Source organism: Biomphalaria glabrata, chromosome 8, assembly GCF_947242115.1.
Source record: "Biomphalaria glabrata chromosome 8, xgBioGlab47.1, whole genome shotgun sequence".
NCBI lineage: Eukaryota > Metazoa > Mollusca > Gastropoda > Planorbidae > Biomphalaria > Biomphalaria glabrata.
This window is the reverse complement of record NC_074718.1, coordinates 15,977,860-15,994,409: the sequence shown is the minus strand read 5'-3', so window position 1 is coordinate 15,994,409 and position 16,550 is coordinate 15,977,860. Positions and strand designations below refer to the sequence as shown.

General features: G+C 39.7%; 1 protein-coding gene across 1 annotated transcript in view; it reads right to left on the bottom strand.

Annotated features, from left to right (window-relative positions):
* Positions 1-16,550, bottom strand: part of LOC106053619 (uncharacterized) — a 68,055-nt gene that overhangs the window by 14,204 nt on the left and 37,301 nt on the right. The gene's annotated exons all lie outside the window — the stretch shown is intronic.

Here is a 16,550-nt window from a genome sequence, read left to right as displayed (position 1 = left end):
TGTGCCCATTTGTACTCTAAGAGGATGTTTCTACAAATGTTTACACTGTCCAATGACCGTGTTTTGTTCTTTTTTTTTATTCTGGAAAATAGTGTTTCTAAATGTAGAGTCCCGCTGTCACCACTTGAACTATTCAGTGGTGATCGCTAGTCAAGGTTTTTGTTTGTTTCAAGTGTAAGACACTTCTTGAGTGCACAAAGTAGGAAACAGAAAGTTGACTACAAACTCTATTCAAGTCACAACTTCATGGAAACTGGAGGGCGGCCGGCGGAAAATGTCAAAAACAACTCAAAAACGTCTCTAAACGATTTCCCAACAGTTGATATATATCGTTGAGAAAAGAATTTCTAGCTCGTTAGCCATATGGGGAAAACACTGGTTTGACCTTTATAATGTTTCATAGTAAGAAAAATAAATAAACTGAAATTTGTCAATAGAACTAACCTACATCTAGATCCAACATAGGTTTTGATTTTTTTTAAATTTATCATTTCTTCTTTTTTTTTAAATTTAAGTCATAAGTACTTATAAGTTGTAGAATGGAGGTATTGTCTTTAATTAATGCTTTTCGTGTTGCGCATTTAAGTCTGGATCTACATCACCAAATTAGAATATTCTATAGCCTATAGTCTATAATCTCTAACTAGATCCAGTCTTATTCAAGTATAGATCTATCAACTAGATTTGTCTACACTCTTTAGTAGATTTATACACGGGGGGGGGGGGGGGAGGGGGAGGGGTAAAACATGTTCCTTTATTCTATCATTTCATTAAGTGATTAAGAGCAAAGTCATTGCTCCAGATTCAGGAAGAAGGAAACAAACACATCGGGAGACTGACAATGTTTGGCTAGAAAGTGTGTGTGTGTGTGTGTTGAATGGATGAGAATGTTTGGCTAGAAAGTGTGTGTGTGTGTGTGTTGAATGGATGAGAATGTTTGGCTAGAAAGTGTGTGTGTGTGTGTGTTGAATGGATGAGAATGTTTGGCTAGAAAGTGTGTGTGTGTGTGTGTGTGTATTGAATGGATGAGAATGTTTGGCTAGAAAGTGTGTGTGTGTGTGTATTGAATGGATGAGAATGTTTGGCTAGAAAGTGTGTGTGTGTGTGTGTTGAATGGATGAGAATGTTTGGCTAGAAAGTGTTTGTGTGTGTGTGTTGAATGGATGAGAATGTTTGGCTAGAAAGTGTGTGTGTGTGTGTTGAATGGATGAGAATGTTTGGCTAGAAAGTGTGTGTGTGTGTGTGTTGAATGGATGAGAATGTTTGGCTAGAAAGTGTGTGTGTGTGTGTGTGTGTGTATTGAATGGATGAGAATGTTTGGCTAGAAAGTGTGTGTGTGTGTATTGAATGGATGAGAATGTTTGGCTAGAAAGTGTGTATGTGTGTGTATTGAATGGACACCACATCTACAAGTAAAATTGCAAAGACCAATTGTCTGCGTAGCAGCTTTATGTCACACAATAATTGGTGGAACACAGACTCTATACAACTTTAATTACAAGTTTTTTTTTTTTTTTTTTTTTTTTAAAAAAAGGGGGGGGGCGCAGACTACATTACAAACTCTGTAATAGAGCTCCATGAATTCATTGTAACAGAAAGGTTTAGTAACCATCTCAAAAACGTAAGAAGACTCGTTACTCTGATAAGATGATTTAGACGTGTGGAGACTGATTCGTGTCTAATCGTGTGGGGACTGATTCATCTGTTATGGTGTGTGGTCTGATCCATGAATCTTTGTGAGTGGATTGATTCATGCATCATTGTGTGTGGACTGATTTGATTCATGCATCATTGTGAGTGGACTGATTTGATTCATGCATCATTGTGTGTGGACTGATTTGATTCATGCATCATTGTGAGTGGACTGATTCATGTCTCATTGTGTAATTAAATATTTTTTAACGCTACACTCGGGTCTCGGCGGCTACTCGAAACACACAAACTAGACAGCAGTGCGGTGCTAAGTGCGAGAATGTGTATGTGTGTGTGGCTCATTAAAAAAAAAAAAGACTTCCAGGTGGAAGTTGTACAAACAAAACAAAGAGAGATAACTGCGAACAAAAAAAATCATGCAGTCAACAAGAGCGAGATGACAAGCTGGTCGTCCTTGACCCTTGTCACAGAGTTGGGTGGGGGTGGGGGGAATGCTTGGCTTCCACTTAATTGAAAGCATGCATGAACAAATGATTTGGCACACATGTCGGATGTGACACCGAGGCTCTTCCATCATATTTTGTTCTACAAATCACCATGATGTCGCCTAGTTTCGCCCACCTACTGTCATTAGCCAACCCGTGAAGAAGTGTATGTGTTGTGTTCCTATTTTAATAGTATTGTAACAAACTAAACTACTGGTAATTATGTAGGTCATTTCTTTGCGCAGCTAATACTTACAATAACGTTTCATTAAATCCTTTTTGAAAGTTACTTTTTGTTTCGAGCCGTCGCCAGATGGACAAGGTCCACCGCTGGATACGCTGTCCCCACCTGGAGAGAACTGTGGAGCTGGATAAGGCAGATGCTTCTCTTCCTCAAAGTTGCTGACATCCACACAGATGTCCACAGCTGGATGAGGAGAGTGAGGGCGCCGAGGAAGGTGGGTAGCGGGTTGAGCTAAGGCGGTCACGTGACCACTCACCATGGCGTCTGGATAACGTATGTATCTTCTACAGCTATCAATGTCTGCTAAAGTAGACTGGGAAACACCGGGAATGCCAAAACGAGGCGAGGAAAGACTTTCTTCATGTGTACAGTCCTGATCCAGCTCTTCCTTGGAAGGACATTGTAATCTAGGACACTCAGTTTCTGTCAGTCGTTTTAACGATAAATCCAACACAGGGCTTGAAGGTTCTGGCGGATGGTATGCCGTCAAAGGGGGAACAACCTGCCGCCGGGAAGCAGCTAACCACAAGGGGTCCTCTGAGGAACTCTGTTGTTCGAGCCTGGCGTACGGGTTGATATCTGGCGAAACAAAGACCGGGTAAGGCGCTAGCAGGCACTCAGGTTTAACGGCACTTGTGGAGTAAGTCACACCGCTCACCGGGTACGCCACCGGCACCCTAGGGACGTGGCGAGCCGTAGAGAGGTCCCGCGATGGAGGCGGAGGGTGATACAACAGCTGCGGAATGTTTCGATCGATTCCTTGGGGCTTGCAGGGATGCACCAGCAGTAAGTCTGGTGGTGATGTTAAGTGGCAGCTCATGTCCGATTTATCACCGCTGTACAATGCTGCGCAATAATGACCACAGTTTCTTCACACCAGACACTTTTGATGTCAACGTCACCTCTGTCATTAACAACATTATACAAAGGCCATTTTAACATGATCGATCTAGGAGTAGACTACCAGTTCTGGTTAGAGCCATTGCAACAGGAGCAATGAAATTCTACACCCTATAATTAGGCACACTTAAGTAAAATTAGTGAAATTGTTCGTTAAGTAACATTAGTGAAATTGTTCGGAGTTTTCCGTCGTGTGTAGATTGACATCTCTAGGTGAAGACAATGAGAAACAACATGAAGGATAAAGTAAAGCATCAGTTAAGCAAACTCTACACTTAATAATACTGCACTCCCTACAATCACAATCATCTATAGCTATCAACCACTTCAGATCAGTCACTAAGTTATGACCACACAAGATCTAGCACCCCAAAAGTAGTCATAATTTAGCACCAAAAAAGTATTCACGATTTAGCACCAAAAAAAAAACAACAAAAAACAAAGGGTAAAAACAAGCCAAATCAACTAGAAGGCAATTGTTGATGTCACTTTCAGTTCTTGTAAGACAGATCTCTGGACACCCCGCCCCACTAAGTCAACATTCGAGATCTGTGTTATCTTGTCTCCACTACGACAGTTCCCAGTTCAAAAGTAATAGTACGAGTCATGAGCCAACAGTCAATCCACCCTCTGGTCCAAACCGGTTCAAATGAGCCTGTAGTGGCATTATAAATAGAGTTTAAGTGACAGGAAGAAAATTGTTTAGGTCTAGAGCTGGCTCTGTGTACTAAAGAGTCTAGAGCTGAATGGTGTACTAAATCTATAATCTAGAGCTGGCTCTGTGTACTATAGAGTCTAGACTTCATGTGTACTAAATCTATAATCTAGAGCTGGCTCTGTGCACTACAGAGTCTAGACTTCATGTGTACTAAATCTATAAGCTAGAGCTGAATTGTGTACTAAATCTTTAGTCTAGACTTCATGTGTACTAAATCTATAAGCTAGAGCTGAATTGTGTACTAAATCTATAGTCTAGACTTCATGTGTACTAAATCTATAAGCTAGAGCTGAATTGTGTACTAAATCTATAGTCAAGTGTTGGTTCTGTGCATAGAAAAGGGAGATAGATCGTTAATCCTCCACTTTTAACTTGGTCGGTTTAGCTAGTTACGACGTCAACTTGAATGCATAAGTAAGCTGTAGTGGTTCAAAACCCGACTAACTTGATCCAATACAGAAATATGAGCTAGATGATTGCTTTGAAATACTAGACAATAGAACTGGTTCTAACAGGAGGATTTCTTCACATTTGTTTCTGGTTTTGTTGAGACACTAGGTCACGTGTACAAATACAGCTCATCCCAGAGAGAATACTTAACACACACATTGCACTCATTAGATCAACTGAACCCATTTCCCAATTCAACCTCAGATGAAGACTAGAAGAGAACAAGCCAAGACTGATGCTAGTTTCAAGAGATATAAGCTGTACAGAGGAGACACAAAGTACTCGACACAGAGGTATAGTCTCACCATTACACTCAACTACTGACCAAACTATTCACTGTGGGCTGAAATAATTAGCCACTGTAGGCTGAAATAATTAACAACGGCTATCATATTATCGATTACTTCATTCTGTAAGACTACAGGGGAGGGGGGGGAACAAATCAAGTCAACTCAACTAGGTCAGACGTAAAGAAGACAAAAGTAGAGCCAAGCTGACAAGTCGATCTGATTGGTGAAGCAATACATGACACCTTAGGAGTGCTGGCACTGGCACAGTCATTCAACACACAATGTTTAGTAGCTGACCAAAAACTGCAACCTAATCATCTGCAGTTCACAATAATTAAATACAATGGAAAGTTCACTGAAAGCTCGTTTGATTATACGGAAATACTTTCTTCCAGGATTTGACAGGACTATCTAACGACTTCCGCCATCACTTAAGCAACCTCTAATGACCGTTCCCTGGCCTAGCAGCGTTGTTCCACTTTTCTCTAGACAATAATGGACATTTTTTAGAACGCAACTAGAGGGGAATGCTGGGAAGGACACCAATGTGAACACGTAACACACGCCCATATCGTCTGCACAACTTTTCCTTTTCGCCCCCACATTTAATGAAGACAAGACAATAGTTATATTTTTATCAGGACCTGACTATTTATAACAACCTACAAACATGTATCACAGTTTCTGATCTATGTAGGACTAGATCTATATAATTAGCCGAATCAAGTCAACCAATCAACAGAGTGTCAGCAGTAGATTGGACATTTCCACCAATCGTGTCTCACGAGATAAACTCTACACTCTGTCGTGCAATTACGTACAAGTGTTTTAGTGTACAGGAAGTACAACACGGACATTGGGCCAGACGACGGTCAAACTGACCTGGTTTAGTCCCGATGTTTCCGACACTTTGACCACGGCCAATCAAAGTGAAATCCTTAAGCATTAAAGTACACCAGTTTCTTTTCCCAGCGTGCGGTCTGTTGACTGGTAAGGCAAGTTCTCTTCACGTCGGCACACTGTCACGCGGACACACACACACATAAATCAATAATCTATTTTCAGATATGATACAACTCACAAAATTTTGTTCCAAATACATTCAAGTCTGGCTAAAAGCATGCACGCTACACAATGAAAGCTATACGCTACAGGGAACAAAGTCATTCAAGACAATGAGTGTCTACCAAAAGGTAACAGTTCTAATGCAGAGAGAGCAATACATTATCAAAGGAGTCAGAAGAGGTGTCCCAAGCCTTGAACAACTAACAGATCTGTGCGAGTCTCAAGCCTTGAACAACTAACAGATCTGTGCGAGTCTCAAGCCTTGAACAACTAACAGATCTGTGCGAGTCTCAAGCCTTGAACAACTAACAGATCTGTGCGAGTCTCAAGCCTTGAACAACTAACAGATCTGTGCGAGACTCAAGCCTTGAACAACTAACAGATCTGTGCGAGTCTCAAGCCTTGAACAACTAACAGATCTCTGCGAGTCTCAAGCCTTGAACAACTAACAGATCTGTGCGAGTCTCAAGCCTTGAACAACTAACAGATCTGTGCGAGTCTCAAGCCTTGAACAACTAACAGATCTGTGCGAGTCTCAAGCCTTGAACAACTAACAGATCTGTGCGAGTCTCAAGTGACTATAGATTTAATACAATTAGAACGACTCCGCTTTTAAGACTCTATAAGACAAGACTTGATTGCAACCCAAGACAATCATGCACCTTCTAGCTAATGACACCTTGGAAAGAGCGTCGGGGAACTATCGCCGACTCTTTGCGAAATCTGTTTCTGTCCTCTGCTGTTCTTACTATGCTAATGCATTAGTGAGTTTTAACTTGTATAAAGAAAAACAGCCTCAACGACTACCGACTTAAAAAAACAACAAGACTATGTCAGTCAAGAGTTATGCAGCAACAGGTAGATACAAAAACAAGATCAAATGAGGTGTGTAGGTTAACAAAGACAGGTCCCGCCCCTCCACTTGCCATCATTAGTTAGCCACATGACTGGCTCATATTTCACAGACACTTCCACTGAAACACGGATGTAGCAGGTCCGTGTGTGTCTTATGTACATGCAGAGCGTTACTGTTTCTTCCACATTACTTTTTTTTAAATTTTTTATTTCACATTGAAAGCTTTGTCAACTTTTTTTCCCCTTGACAACACAGCTCATCAACATGCTTGCTGGAGCTTCACTGTTACACACCAGCTTTCTCAATAGTTTCCAATGCAGTCCAATAGGTTAGAGACAAGACTTCGCACCCCTCAACTTTTTTTTTTCTGAAACAAATACACAGAAATGTATCGCTCTATTGTTCAAACTATCAATTTATTCGATGGTTCCAATTGAGGTCAATAACGGAACTACTGACTAGTTGCGGCCCATGAATTGAAATCCAAGGATCGATTTCTTTCTTCGTGTGTCTCCTACAAAGACTTCTCCTTACTGTCCCACATTTACCAACAAGTCTGATGTTTTCATCCTATGTGCTTGGTTGTAGGAAGGGCAGAGCACAGCTGTAGACTGTGTGTCATTACTAGTCGATAGATCAGGACAACGAACTCAACAGACGCAATCTTCTCTCCCCGCCTGGGCTTAATAATTAGTTTAGTAGGTTACGTAAGCATCAATAGTTACTCCCCAAAGTGTGGTCTAACTACAGCTGAGAGAATTAACCTGACTTGAATCAATGCTAACTAGTTACTGCCATGGTGAACTAACAGGTTAAAATGATAGTAAACTAACAGGTTACAATGTAAGTGGAATATCTCCCACCTATTGAGTGACTATTTTATGTGCCCTAGTGACTAAGACAATGATTTGCCCCCAAGTAAAGAATCCTGTAATATTATAAGCTACGTTTTACGACTAGATAGATCAACATGAGGGCCATGTTACAGTGGACTGGCCACGCCCCTGACAGAATCAGAAGAGACAAGGTAGGAGACACGAAATAACTGAGCGCCCTCTCTAGCTAGACACAACACAGGCTACAAGTAATTATTCATGCAAATCCAATGTAAGGTCGAGTGTCGACGAAATAGTCAATATCACCTGCCCCGTGGGTTTATGGGTGAATCCCGGAAGAAAAAAAGCTTGGGCTCTATGCCCATGTAACGTTGTCCCTTGTATGCTCCTAAAGAGATGGTACCTTCCAGTGTTTCCACCATACTTTGTAAGCCTCCAGACCAAGACATAATGCATGTAGTGTTCCTAAAAATGTGCGGTGCTAAATAAAGTGTGTTCCTAAGACACAGCTACTTGGCACTAGGTCTACAGTCTAATACAAAAGGGGCCAGGATTCAACAGTGCCAGGTGAGGCTAGATATAGTTTGTCTTTGAAACACGCACCACGGTATATCTACTGCTTACTTGAATAACCAGGAAGGCTATTGAATAGATATGATTTCATGGACCAGACACAAAGTGTCAACTACTGAAGCCTTGTAAAAGGCGAAGGAAACTAGTCGAAAAGGTCGGTTTGTTTGTTCTTAGTCTAAAGAAAAACATAAGCTATTTCGTAGAACTCTCTACAAGAAAGGTTTGTTTTTTCTCGGTGGCACAGCATAAAGAGAACTAAAAAACCCTAAAGAAAAGGAGCCATAGAATCTTTTTATATGCAGTAACACGAAGAGGCTATTTTTAGAACTTTATTGGAAAGAGGGAAAGCTAATTTTTAGCGTTTCTGTATTTTTGTATTATTATAATTTTTTTTTTTTTGTAAATCAAATGATTTTACTTCGCACCTGTAGTGGCTATAAAAAAAAAGCTTATAGTGACCAGATGTAGACAAAATATCCCTTAAGCCAAATAAAATCATGCCATGGTGTTGACATTGACAAGAAAAACAAAAGGATTACTATCTTGAAAAAACAAGCATCAGTATTGCTATGTTGAACAAATGACAGTGTACGTAAGTGTACAAAGTCTGAAGGAAAAACACTGTGTGTACAAAGTGTTGACAGGCAACATTTCCCGGAAAAGAAACAAGTCAAAAAGCAAGTGAAGAAAAGATGAAGTAGAAATTTCCGCGCATGAACATACTTCCTGAATACGTCAGTTTCAAGGAACTTGCAATGGTTCTCTCTACACGGACAGCCATCAGTCGCACTAGTTGGGCACATTTACACCTAAACTGTACAGGTAAGTATTTCAGACGTGCGTGGATTCAAACCTAGTCAACATGATTACACAGGTTTGGCTTTCAACACAGCACACAGCCCAGCGTTCAAGAGGATGTCAACTTATGCGATTTACTTTTTCTCAAACAGTCCTCTCCCACAGAGTTCGGGAAGAATAATGTCAATAAAACAAGCATTCAATTGTAAAAGTTATCTTGCATGAGGGATATGTTCCATTCCAACAGAAACGTTTATGCTATTCAATGGTATGACCACCATACTATACACCCTCAGTCAGTAACTATGCATGTTTTCAGTACATTTGTTCAAACTTAAGTAGTTTTAAAGCAGCGAATTTGAAACCCAAGTTTTCTGTAGACATACAAACAGATTTCCTATACATCCCTTAGGAGTTCATTGAATCAGTTGATGTCAGACTTGTAATGAGATTTTTCTTTTTCAAATTCTAAGAATAATTCCATCTCGCCAAAACGTTTTTTTTTTCATTTTCCACTTCTGAACCCATGGCCAATGTCAATGTCTCTAGATAGTGTTGCTCGATATGTCACAAACACAACTCTTGGGCCAACATTCTTTTGTTTTGAGTCCCCGCTTAGAGAGAGACAGAGCGGTAATCTCACCATTTTAGGTTTTAACAATAGAAACTGCTTCATTGACTACAAATAATGACAAACAAAACAAAATATATCTTCCATGGATCTAGTACAGTGAAGAACAGACAATAAATAGAAGCTATTTTATTTAGCAACCCACTTTGAGGCATTCAGATTAAAGCAGAAATTACCCTTGGACATACTGTGTAGCACCAGTGACCTGAAAACTCATTTGGAGATTGCTTATAAAACTCAACACCCCATAATTTTTGCTTCTCTAAGCTTTCTATTTTCCAATGATTACAATTCTAAAGAACTAGAACTAGTCCTTAAAAACAAGACAAAAACCTTTTAGTGCATATACAAGTAACCCAAACAAAATATGAAATTCGGTTACTAATGGAATCCTCCGTCACTGACTGGGCATGACAAGTATTTGCCCTACCACGTCCAGTAGAGCCAACACTTTGGACACGTCTTGAAGACATCAACGAAACACCAAAGGGTTCGCAAACAAAACAAAACAAACGTAGTTCCTGTTGAATCAACTCAATTTAGAAAGAGAAGGTGCCGCTCTGCACATGGGCTTGCTTGTAGAGACCTAGTTTAGTACTGCAGACAACTGCCCCCCCCCCCACCCACCCATATCTAAATGGGAAGGAAGAGATGACCACATGAATTGAGCTGCAATGACAGTCAGTATCCTCCCACTTTTTTTTTCTCTCTTATTCTAACTAGATGTCTACATGTAATAAAGGCTAAATTAACATCACATGTAATAACTAACAATTCATTCCAATCACATCTCTATAACATAAGTAGATCTATCTAGACTTGATCTAGACGCAAGTAATCCGCAAACCATCAGAATTTCAAAGACAATTCGAGCACACGCAAACCAGTAAATCCATCATTGGAATGTTATCTAACCATACACAATTTTTAAAAAGTTCTTCACCACTTGGGGCGACGCAGACGACACAGCACATAAAAGCTTGCCGACCCACCAAGCCTGGTTACTAACTGGCTGACAAGGCGTGAGGAAGTTTATTCCCGACAGAGGAAGTACTCCGAGGTCGCCCCTGCACCACGTCAATACAGCACTTCCCTTGTGTGAGGACGAGTCCACCTTCTGCGTAGCGGGGGTTGACAGGTCTTGGTGACACTGCAAGCGATGATGAGCCGAGACCGCCGAGAGAAAAAAAAAGAGAGAGGTAATGCGTGCAAGCGGTCATCACGGTTAGGTAGGTGGAGCCAAGGACTATGTAGTTACGTCTTGCCTGGCTAATCTTGAATAACAGAGCTCTCACCCTCCCCTAGTTTTGCATAGACCAACACACTTGAACTTTTGTGACAATGCTAGCGCTACTACATGGTAAATAAATCCTAGGCCTGATTTCCCCCCCCCCCCGGTTTAACCCAATATTTTTTTCTTCTAAATATATTAAGGCCCGAAGACACAAATAGCAGAGAGAGATATAAAGCAGCGAGTCTCAACTTTTTAAATTGGAGACCCCCTACCTCAAAAAACTAATGTCATTGACACCAGGTCTGCAAATCATGAAGATAAGAAATGGTAGGAAACTAGTTCAACTAGATTTGGTCCAACAGTACAATGTCTTAATGACTAACAGAAGATAGGAAGACATGGCTTGGCCCCCACAAGCATAGACACACAAGAAAGAACTTAGATTGATATATATATAGTAAAAAAAAAAAAAAAAGATGTTATATTACGTACACCAAAGGTTTAATGTGGAGGGATCGTTTAGAAAAAAAAGCTAGAAATGTTAATAATATTTATATTATATTAATTTATATCAGGCTGCTGTTAATTTTTCTAAAAGACCATTAGGTTTTCAATGTTAATACTAACAAGACAAGACTACAGTAAGTAAAAAGTCCTACAGTCCACTTTGAACGTTGATAACCGAGTCTATAGATAACAAGGGTCTAAATTAGTTTGATTAGCACAACATACGCGGCATTCACTTCACACTGTGAACAGTGAGACAAGAAAAACAACCAAGGAGTTAGGTTTGAACAGCGCTCCAGTGTCCTCAATAGTTAGTTGCATATCTTGGGGTTTTAGGTTTGAACAGCGCTCCAGTGTCCTCAATAGTTAGTTGCATATCTAGGGGTTTGGGTAGTCTATGCATCGTATCTAAGTTTATGAATCTAATCAAAGCTGACGTATACACATGTGTTTCCTCTCTAGGTTTAGGTCTATGAATTGTCCCGACCAACTGTCCCGGCTTCATGTACCTTTCCATGACCTCCAGTCAATATGCTGACAGTGTTGGACCTGGAAGTAGCTGTGATGGGGGATCAATACAAATGATATACACTTGGAGCGGTTCCCAGCTTGTTAAACGATGGCGCTTCTGTTAGGATGCAAAACTTCAAGGAAACATAAGGGACATACTATTCGGTTTCAATGGTTGAGAACAGTTGTAAATAAATGAATAAATGTACTGCACAATTTTTAAATTGGTATTTCCAAGGCCTTTGTTTTTAATTCAACTACTCTGAGGGTAAATGTAAAATGAAATTTTGATATTAAAATGAGAACCACTTCTTGAGTATTTCTGTCTAGTGTAGAAACATGCCACAGAAACAGTTCAGGAAGGAAGTGAACATTATATCCAAGTTTTAAGATGTTAAGGAAAAGGTCACTGAATGGGCGCGCTGATTAAGTTCGATAGTGTCGATTTAGCCAGAATAGCCAGTCTAGATAATTAAAAATCTTTGATTCATGAATGTGACAGCTGGAGCCCGGCAAGTTCACTAACTGCTGGCGGTACTAAACCTATATAAGACATAATAACACAACCCGGAAATCATCCTGTGACCAGGACACTCACTCGTAGCTCCCCTTATCGTAGTAGTTTTCTGCTAGCAGGACACAATGTTAGACAACTCGTCCAGTCCTGTACTTGAAACCAAGCCCTCAAGTAGACCCACAGAGGTGATCAGGTTCGAATCAGTCGGAAGTGAACTGTCTACGTTACCAAAAAGGGAGGAAGGTAGAGCCAAGTACTAACAGACCACTACCGGCCTAGCTTAGCCTACTTTATCATATAAGGTAGAGCCAAGTACTAACAGACCACTACCGGCCTAGCTTAGCCTACTTTTTCATATACAGCGATATTAGCTGCTTGCAATATCTACAAACGGGGTGCAATATCTACAAATGGACCGCGATATCCTCGCACTGTTTTCAGATATATTCCCCCCCCCCCCTATTTGCTTAGAATCAATAGGGAGAGACTCAAGAAGGGCATGGGGGTGAGAGGCCCCTATATACATTTTTAACAACCTTTTGAAATGTTAGTCTTGTAGTGGAACAACAGGTAAAGCTCACCTATACTCTTATCAGTTGTCAATAGTCAGACATTACACTTGGGATAGATTCGAGTTGAAGGTTAACGGGTCATTTGGAGACTAGCCAAGGGAGAGAACTGAATAGAATTTGTTACTTTCATGCCAGTTTTCTGTCCCTGTCAGATTTGGATACTATCAAGAGACTAGTGACAGTCCTAGAAAGATTCCCTCCTTCTTAGTTTCTACTAGATCTAGAGTGTGTTTATTTCATTGCATTTTGACAAGGCTAAGACAGGCGTAGTGCACACCACGTTACTAGATCTCTGTTATGTGGTTGTTGAGTGTCACAGCCAGTGATACTATCCAGTGACACCTACAGCAGTAAGATATAACCTACATCCAGCTGACTCTCTACCTGGGACAGTAAATAAACGCCACGACACCAGTCTGTCAGAACAGGAAACTGTATGTCTTGTTACAAGGGGGCAGCGCTTACCTGAGGACGAGGCAACTGTACCGTGCAATACAACGCACGAGACCAGCCACTGAAACTACCACACGGGAAGGGAGACCATAGTATTGCAACTTAAGATGGTGACTATTACAATTCAACAAATAGTTTCGATGCCCCGGTTTTTTTTTTAATTATATACTTTTCCCCCAAACATTTTTGTATTGATGCTTATGCAAGTGCTGTACGAGTTTTACCAAAGCTGCCACTACGTTTACGACATGCTGACATTAGTATACTGAAGTGTGTCACTTTATAACCGCTATGAAATGAGACTCTATTACAGCAGTAAATCACTATGCGACAAAACCATACAGCATGTCGCAAGAAAAAACAGATTCAACACCTCGTTCAGACATGTTTCTGCGTTCCAAGACTACTGCTGTCCCCACACAGATACCTAATAGTCTTAGGTATTCAACCTAAACTCTGTATTGAACATCTGCAAGCAGTTCAAAGTATGCATGAAGGGATTACACACATGTCCATGTAGCTTAAGCTACACAAGTATTTCAAAAAGTTTTTACACAGGACAGTGTCAAGCAGGAAGTTTTATACATCAAGATATAGTATGACGTGTTATACATCAAGATATTGTATGAAGTTTTATACATCAAGATATTGTATCAAGTCAGGAGAGGAACTTCTTCACTTTTCCCAAACGGCTGTCAGGTATACACACAAGTAGAAAAGGGAAGAAACCGGACTTCCAGGGGCAATCATAAACTATTACATTCATTCACAGGAGCCAGATACTATTAAGGCCCGACACGACCAAAGCTACACGGGATGCCTTAAGGATACTTAAGTTATTTATAAATGTATGCAAATAAAATGGGATAAGCTGAGCCGGGGGGAGGGGGATGCAGCAATGCAGACAAGATGTCAGTGGTTTTGTGTGTTAATGTCTGAAAGCATTACGACCTGGGAAAAGGCAGTGATAAATGGGTGTTGTCCCTTACATCTTAATTTCCTGCAAACCATTGGATCACCTGGGGCTGTCTTCCACACCAATTTCTTTTCTTTACCCCCCCCCCCCCCAATGTTTTCAAACAAAGACGCTGTCCTGCCACCACTGACTAGGATCAATAGAATCAAACACTGCAGGAAACAAATAGACAATGTGACAACACATTCACTAATTAGCTACGTTACAAGGTGTATCTATCTATATACACACACACAGACAAGGTGAAAAAAACATAATGATAGAAGATCGTGTATTGAGGAGTGCTGTGATCTATCCATACCACCTCATTTCTTGTCTCACTCATTGGAGAAGTGAGAGCTTGCAGTCAGTGCTGCACTCAAGTGAAAACAAAACAAAACATTGGAAAGACAGAAGAAAGATGTCAAGAGAAATAGAGAATAGAATTATTGAATGAAATAACTCCCTCCCCTACTAAGCATGTGCATCATGGTGAAAAAAAAAAAAGAGTTGCATCAAAAGAATGAGATGGAATAGGATCGAACTCAAAAAAAAAAGATAACAGCTTCGGCTACTTTCATTACACTTTTATAATATTTTATTTTTTAAAAAGTGCATTCTTTTAACAGGAAAGGGTGATGCCATCGTTTTTTGTTTTTTTTTTTCAAAATCTCGATTTGCAAGTATTTAATAAATATGTGGGGCATGAACTGAGGAGAAGTTGGAATCTGACAAGTATCAAGGTGGCCAGATAAACTTACAAAACAAAGGTATCCTGTGAAGAACAAGGTGGCCAGATAAGCTTGCAAATGCAAAAGCTATAAATAAATCTACAGAAGACTACAACAAATTCATCATGGTGGAGAGTCGAGGTTGACAGATGGACATAAAAACAATGAAACTTGTACGAATGTTAGGAGATCATTAAAATGCAAAGCACAAACTCGCTTTCCAAAGCCAGTTGTCACAGTTGCACATTTCGACCCCCCCCCCCTCCCTTCTTTCTCTATCTGCCTCATTACGTATACTAGGTTGAATAAGTAGTAACAAAACACTTGACAACCTTCAAGCAAACATTTCAAAACTGGTGGAGCATGGCTGGAGAAAGGTAAATGAAAAATGTACTGCATTTACTATTAGTGCAGCGCAATGTGCGTCGTGTTTCATCACAAGCATATCCAGTAAGGGGAGATAACCACGTTAAAGAGCTAAATACGAAACTGGTTAGTGGTTCTCTCCCTTTGAATTCCTCTTTAAATTATGTTTAAAATTTTTTTCGTACCGGTACTAAAATGTTTTAAAATATCAACACGTTTTTCAACATGTGGATGGAAATTTTTCAGCCAATTTAATAAAAACATGTAGCAAACGTTTGTGTAGTCACCAAAACAACTTGAACAAAATGAAACAACAACAAAAAAAAAATAGTCAGTGGTTTGACCAGGTAGTTGTGTACCAAGTACAACAACCAACTGCTCTACCACAGCAAAGTTGAGACCCTGCCATCTACATTCATATAATCTATGATCATATAACCACTTGGACTGGCAACCAACAGTCAACCAATTCTCAAGTGTTTAATAATTCAAGGAGAGAATTACTTCTTCTTCTAGTCAGTAAGTTGTTTATATTTGATAGAACTAACTGTACATATGCAACACTAACAATCTAAAAAACTGGCTCCATCTTTTGTTGCAGTCAAAATGAAACAAAACACTTATTAAAAATACTCATACAACACTTATATTAACACCTTCTGTATCTTTCATGGATGTTTGCAATTGATTTTTCAAACACTTCTACTCATCCAATCGTCACTAAATTTTACTTACATGCTCATTATCGATGACAACACATGAATCAATAAAGAAAATAAACCAATCAGTCGTAATTAATTCATTTTTGTTTTATAAAGAATATATAGGGGGAAATAATGAGTTAAGCTAAGGGAGGTAAGTCATATAGAAAATGAGACTAAGAATTGAAAGATAGCTTTAGTAAAATAAAATAATGTTAATGCAAAGATTATATAAAAGACAGTATGGTAATGCTAAGACAAATGTATTTTGTTTTATCATGCTCACATCAATATCACTGCCTGATAAGGCATCTGAACATTACAAATAAACTTCACAAAATCATAAATTTATGCTGCTGGTAAAAAACAATCGCCATTTTGACAACTGTTAAAGAAAAACATTCATAAGAAAGCTAAAAAAGATTTTAAAAGAAAAAAAAAACACCCTCTGGATCAGGATTTTGCGATTTTACTCTCACAAAAGAGGTTCAAGACATTGATTACA